The following is a 7563-nucleotide window of genomic DNA, read 5'->3' as shown; positions in this document are numbered from 1 at the left end:
TTGATTTCCAGGGGTGGGATTCCTCTTCCATTCTGCCAGGCTCTGCGAAGGCCAGAGAACTACCCTGTTGTCTAGGGAAGCAGAGGCAGATGCCACCTGCTGACCCTCAAGGCAGTCTTCCAGCGGAGGTCCTGGGACCACTACTGAGGAGAAGCTTAGCTGAACAGCCACAGCAGAGCAAAGAGGGAGATGGGGGCGTTAGGACGGGGTCTCACCCATGGCTCCAGTCTTGGCTGGGCCATCAGTGCTCCCCGAAAGTCTTCCATTTCCCTTGTCCCGTTGTCCATATGACCCCGTCTTCTTCCTACAAGTCAAACCAAATTTACCACTCTTCTCTCCTTCTCATTCGGTAACTTCACCTCCTAAATAAAAGCCATTTGAGAAGGACCCCCTCCTCTCCTGTGCACCTTTACACACTTGCCAGGATCTGTAGCCCCCTCCCTTCCTAAGGTGCCTTCTCCTTGCCCACGGCCAGTCCCTCCCCCTGTACTCTGGTCTCCATCCCTTGCCTCTGTAGGGCTTTCCTCCATCCTCTGCCTTTCTGTACTTCTGGGATTTTTGTTTGTACTGGCTCCTTCCACCAATATTTGTTTTTAGTTTTCTGAATTTTTTAAACATTGAATACTTTTTGAATATTCACATAGTTCAAAATAATACAAAAAAGTATATGGTGAAAATTATTGCTTCCTTTCCAGCCCACACTCATGTTCACCCTTCACCTCTCCTCCATCTTACTAGTTTCTTGTGTTATCTTTTTTTTTAACATCTTTATTGGAGTATAATTGCTTTACAATGATGTGTTAGTTTCTGCTTTATAACAAAGTGAATCAGCTATACATATACATATATCCCCATATCTCTTCCCCCTTGCTTCTCCCTCCCTCCCACCCTCCCTATCCCACCCCTCTAGGTGGTCACAAAGCACCGAGCTGATCTCCCTGTTTCCACCAATATTTAAATATGCCCATGTCTCTGACACACTCTTTTAAATTTTCTAATTAAAATGTTAAAATTAGGACACACGTTTACTAGTTCAAAATTTAACAGGTGTAAATTGAAAGGCCTCCTCCCCCATCCCCTAGCCACCTAGCTCCCTTGTATGGAAGTAACCAGTATTATTGGTTTCTTGTGTCCTTCCACTGTTGTGCATGGTCAAGGAATCATGTTTACGTTGTTTTTCCCACCTATTTTTTTTTACACAAAAAACTAATAGGTTATACAGGTGTATAATAGGTTATACAAGTGTAACCTACTAGTACCTTGCTTTTGCTTTTTCATTTAAAGTATCTTGGAGATCATATCAATAACAAAGAGGTGCTCTGTTCGTTTTTACAGTTGTAGTGTTGTGTGGATGTACAAGGATTTGTCTGCCAGTGTATTAGGTTAACTCCAGCTCCACTCCTGTAACAGATGGACTCCAAATTCTTAGTAGGTCAACAGAGTAATCATTTATTTCTCACTCATGACACAGTAGGGAGTGAGTATTCTTGGTCACATGGCCTTCCATGTGATCATTTAGGGACCTAGGCTTCCTCCACTTTGTGCCTCTGTCCTGGGCCATTGGAAATCTCTTCATTCAGCAAGTGGATAGGAAAGAACAAGGAGGGTCCAATGTGGGGACTTTTTATGGTGGGCCTAGGTGTGTGTTCACTACTACCTTTGGCTAGAGCTTGGTCAAATGACCGTACCGCTAGTCCCAAGGGAGGTAGGGAAAGCTGGACCGCAGCTGCGTATCCAGGAAGAAGGAATAGGTTGGACGAGCAGCTCACCAGTCTGCTGCCACTAGTCTTCTGCTGATGCTGCCTCCGTTTCCACAGAATCCAAAACAAAGCCTTTCCCTCAACCCACATCTGCCTTTGAAGTCCTGCTCTCCTTCCTTTTACAGCTAAATGTATCTGGAAAGTGTCTCCCAATTGCTGCCTGCAGTCCTTCTCTGACTCCTCTGCGCACCTGTGATGGAGGTGCCCCCCTCCCCACCTGCCGTTCTGCTGAGACTCTTCCCAAGGACACCAAGGACCTCTGCGGCAAAGGCTCCTAGATGCTTTTTAGTTCATATCTTAATCCCTGCAACGTTTGACACCACTGACCACCCCTTCCTCCCCCTTTGAAATCTCATTCTTTTCATTATTCTCCTCCTCTCTGAATGCTTCTTCTCAGGCTGTCCCCTTCCTCTGTCCCTTAAATGTTGACGTTCCTTAGATGACTTTTCCCCCTCACAGCGTATCAGTGGCTTTTAACCTTTTGGGGGAGGGGAAAGGGGAGGGCAGTCAGGGACCTCTTGGAGCATCAGTTAAAAGATGTCAACCCTCTTCCAAGAATTATGCACACGTGCACCTACATGTGTATTTTTGTTACACTTTCAGGAGGTCCCCGGATCCCAGAAGCCCACCTTGACATCCAGGTTAAGAACCTCTATTCTGTGTGTCCCCTGGGTGATTCTGTCTACCCCCACAGCTTCCATTGTGTGCAGAGGCTTCCAGAGTAGAATCTCCAGCCAAGCACTTCCTTCTAAATGCCAGCCTGTAAGTGCTGGACCTCTCCATTAGGAGATCCTCCAGGCCCTGCCACTGTATGGTGTTGATAATTGAATTCATCATTTCTCTCCCCAGCTTCTAAACCAGTTCTCCCCTGGCTGGCTTTATTTTAGTGAATGGTGCCGCCATCCATCCAGTTTCTGGCTCAAGTCAGAAACTTGGGAGTCGTCTTGTACTTCCTTCTACTTACTCATTTCCCATTTCTGTCTAGTTGCTAAATCCTGTTGACTGTACTGCTTCACTAAGCTTTTGAGTCTTTCACTTCTCTACAATCTCATCGGTAGTGGACAGTACCACTCTTGTTGGGACCATCGTCATCTCTTGCTTGAACTTCTCTGCAAAAGCCCCCTAATTGGTCTCCCTGCGTCTCCATCTCTAATCTTTCTGCCTTCACAACATTCTCCACCCAACAGAGTGATCAAAAAATAAACCCAAATTAGGTCACATTACCCCCCTGCTTAACATTCTCCAACGATTCTTTAAATCATTTATAATAAAACCCAAACCCTTCTTAACAGCAACAACAACAACCAAACAATTAAAAATGGGCAAAGGACATGAATAGACATTTCTCCAAAGAAGATGTACCAAATGGCCAATAAACATATGAAAAGATGCTCAACATCACCCACCATTAGGGAAATGCAAATCGAAACTACAACGAGGTACCACCCCACACTCATTAGGATGGCTACTATAACAACAACAAACAAACAAAATAACAGGTGTTGGTGAGGATGTGGAGAAACTGGAACCTTTGTGCGCTGTTCGTGGGAATGTAAAATAGTACAGCCGCTGTGGAGAACAGTTTGGTGATTAATCAAAGAGTAAAAAATAATCGCGTGATCCAGTAATTCCACTTCTGGGTATATATCCAAAATAACTGAAAGCATGGTCTCTAAGAGATACCTGTACACCCATGTTCACAGTAACTAAAACCCAGGTGTCTCTCAATGGATTCATGGGTAAGCAAAATGTGGTGTATATATACAATGGAGTATTAGTCCTCCTTAAACAGGAAGAAAATTCTGACACGTGCTACAACATTGATGAACCTTGAGAACATTATGCTAAGTGAAAAAACCAGTCTCAAAAAAACATACAGTATGATTCTACTTACTTGAGGTGCTTAGAGTAGTTGAAAATCATAGAAACAGAAAGTTGAACAGTGATTGCCGGGCCTGTGGGGAGGGGCACTGGGGAGCTGTTGTTTCATGGATATGGAGTATCAGCTTTATGAGATGAAACGAGTTCTGGAGGCGGATGCTGGTGGTAGTGGCACAACATTATGAATGTATTTCATACCATTGAACTGTACACTGAAAACAAATTAAGATGGTAAATTTTGTTATGTGTATTTTACCACAGTCAAAAAATTTAGGGAAAAAAATCCCCCAAACTTCTCACCTACCATGTGACCACAGAGCCCCGTGTAATAGGCGTTTCCCTGTCTTCCTGATCTCTTCTCCACTTCGCTCCTCACTGCACGCCGGATACTTGCCCTCTTTCTGTGCCGTGAGTCCTTTTACATAGCTGTCCCTGCTACCGGGAGCACTCCTCTCCAGATCTTCTGACCACTGAGGTCAGAGCTTAAATGTTGCCACTTCAGAGAAGCCTCTCCTGACCCATCTTAGAATGACTGCCTCTGCCCCGTCACCCCTTGTTTTGTTTTCACTTAGGTGATGTTCTTACTCCCCAAATGTCATATCCTTCTCAGTGCATCATATCAGGAGGCACACGTTGTCCATCTGCCCCTTTCCGGGCGATGTTCACTTTGGTCATTTGGTTAAGATGATTTCTGTCAGGTTTCTTCATTGTAAAATTACTCGTTTGGGGACTTCCCTGGTGGTCCAGTGGTTAAGAATCTGACTTCCAATGCAGGGGATGTGGGTTCGATCCCTGGTCAGGGAACTAACATCCCGTGTGCCGCGGAGCAACTAAGCCCACGTGCCGTGACTACTGAGCTTGTGCACCTCAACGAGAGAGCCCGCGTGCTGCAAACTACAAAGCCCATGTGCCCTGGACCCCGTGGGCCACAGCTAGAGAGAAGCCTGCCCCCTGCAACGAAGAGCCCGTGCACTGCAACTAGGACCCAATGCAGCCAAAAGTAAATAAATATTTTTTAAAAATTAAAAAAATAAAATTACTTGTTTATAAGTATCTTATGTAGAGAGACTTTGCAAGTCTCTAAATATTCCTATTTCTTATCCTACTTATCCCCACTCATTTTAGCATCTACTGGTAATTCTTGCCTGACACAGCTATTACTGGGGTATTTGCCAAGTGGTGGTTTTCAGTTTTCCTTATTTTACATTTATGGGTTAGAATTCTACCATGAGAAGGGCTTTTCCCTTCACCTTTCTCCCTCCCTCCTTCCCTCCCTCCTTCCCTTCCTTCCTTCCTTCATTTATTTACTTACTTATTTACTTATTTATTTATTTGACTGCACTGTGTGGCTTGTGGGAATCTTAGCTCCCCAACCAGGGATTGAAACTGGGCCCTCGCAGTGAAAGCACAGAGTCCTAACCACTGGACTACCAGTGAATTCCTCCTCCTTTATTTCTTCATTCATTCAAGTATTTATATTGATACGGACTCACAGATTCTTATTTTATTCTATAGGTTCTTATTCTATGAACTATTATCCATTACTGTCATTACTTATTTTGTCTGTCAAATTGCCCCTGCTTCGGCATGGGGACATTCAGGTTGCCTCCTGTATCTATTGACATGTCCCAATATGTCCCCATTACTATTTGAGCTCTTCATTCCCTTTTGACACCATAAAATGTTGGAGGCTCATCTCGTACTTTCCTTGCTGCAGCCCTGGAAATAGCCATTTCTCCAAGGAGTCTTGGTGCCCTTTATTGGAGAATGGGTTTAGATACCAAGATCCAGGAACTGGGTGAGTTCACTGGTGTTGGGCGTTACAACTTTCAGGCCCTCTCAGTGGACAGTTAGGAAGCATATGTGCACACACATGCACATCCAAAGCTATTTCTATATCTATTGATACGTATTTTGAAAACCATGAGCTCACACTGATGCCCCTAGTTCCAGTTCAACACCACAGTGTTTATTTTGGCCTACCCCCTTCCTTCTTTCTTTTTTTTTAAAAAAAAAATTTATTTATTTTAGCTGTGTTGGGTCTTTGTTGCTGCACGCGGGCTTTCTCTAGTTGCGGTGAGCGGGGACTACTCTTTGTTGCGGGGCACGGGCTTCTCATTGCAGTGGCTTCTCTCGTTGTGGAGCATGGTCTCTAGGCGGGCAAGCTTCAGTAGTTGTGGCACATGGGCTCAGTAGTTGTGGCGCACAGGCTTAGTTGCTCCATGGCATGTGGGATCTTCCCGGACCAGGGCTCGAACCTGTGTCCCCTGCATTGGCAGGCAGATTCTTTTTTTTTTTGCGGTACGCGGACCTCTCACTGTTGTGGCCTCTCCCGTTGTGGAGCACAGGCTCCGGACGCGCAGGCTCAGTGGCCATGGCTCACGGGCCCAGCCGTTCCGTGGCATGTGGGATCTTCCCGAACCGGGGCACGAACCCATGTCCCCTGCATCGGCAGGCGGACTCTCAACCACTGCGCCACCGGGGAAGCCCCTTTTTTCTTTTTTTTAACATCTTTATTGGAGTATAATTGCTTTACAATGGTGTGTTAGTTTCTGCTTTATAACAAAGTGAATCTGCTGTACATACACATATATCCGCATATCTCCTCCCTCTTGTGTCTCCCTCCCATCCTCCCTATCCCACCCCAGCAGGAGGATTCTTAACCACTGCGCCACCAGAGAAGCCCCCCCTTCCTTATTTCTAACTCCTTTTTCTGACAGTGAGAAAGCTGGCTCTCATTAGTCACCATATATTTATTTGCTTAGTGGTAGAATACGCATAAGCAGTTTCTGAATTTCTAACTCACAGCTCTGAAAAACAAACCTACTACTTAGAGTACAATACTGTGCAGTTTTTTCCCTTTAGTCTTAGAATAGATGGTCAAATACCCTTTTCTGAAGTCACTTAGAGGAGCGTCCCCCGGCATCCTCCGTGTCGTGACGCTCTCCATTTGTAGTACAGTTGGGCTCATTTGTTTCTGTTTATATTCCACTTTGGGTTGTCTCCACTCCCCCTTTCCCAGCTCCTTGTTGATTAAAATTTTTTAAAAATTTATGAAACACAGTAATGATTCTAAAAGTCGGAACTACACAGAGATACTCAGAGAAGTGTCGCTTCCCCTATGTCTTCTACCCCCTCCTGTCCTTCACACCCTGCCTCTCCCGGCAAGTAAGCAGTCTCCGTATTTATCTGTATTTATCACTACTTTTCTCTTTGCACGGTGTGTATTTTCTAGTTCCTCTTGCTTACGTGGTGGGTAACCTGCCAGAAAAGCTTTTGCACTTTGCTTTTTTCACGTCACAATTTCTTGGAAATCATTAGTAAACATTTGGGGCTGTTATGTTGTGGCCGTGCTTACTCAACCGACGGTTTGTTTCAACAGTTTCCCCCGTCTTAGAAGGGGATGTGGAGGGAAGTCAGGCCGGAGAGGCAGGCAGAGGTCAGATCCTGGCCAAGGCCATTGCTTGCTGCACTAGTGAACTGGTACAGGATGGATGGGGATGAGGCCAGGGCCAAGGCCAGGGTGAGGAGACAGGGAGACCAGCCAGGAGAGCCTGCCGCGTCGTCGGCCTGGACCAAGGCGGGGTCAGAGGAGCTGGAGGGAAGGGGACTAATTGGGGAGGGCAACATCTGGAGGTGGGGGACAGCAGACAAAGAGGCAAAGATGCCTCCCAGATTTCTAGTTTGGTGACCGAGGGAGAGAATGAAGGCAGAGGAGCTGGTCTGAGGGAGCCTGAGTGACTGGTTGAGTTTCAGGCAGCGCTTATTAGAGGGCCAGAGTAGGGGGTGTGTGCCGTCAGCAGAGGGTGGTGCTCTTCCTTCCTCCCTCCCTCCCTCTCTTTTGCTTCACCATGTAGCTTGTGAGATCCCAGTTTCCCCACCAGGGACTGAACCGGCCCTCAGCAGTGAAAGCGCGGAGTCC

Source organism: Orcinus orca, chromosome 7, assembly GCF_937001465.1.
Source record: "Orcinus orca chromosome 7, mOrcOrc1.1, whole genome shotgun sequence".
NCBI classification, from domain to species: Eukaryota; Metazoa; Chordata; class Mammalia; order Artiodactyla; family Delphinidae; genus Orcinus; species Orcinus orca.
Note: the sequence above shows the minus strand (reverse complement) of the source record.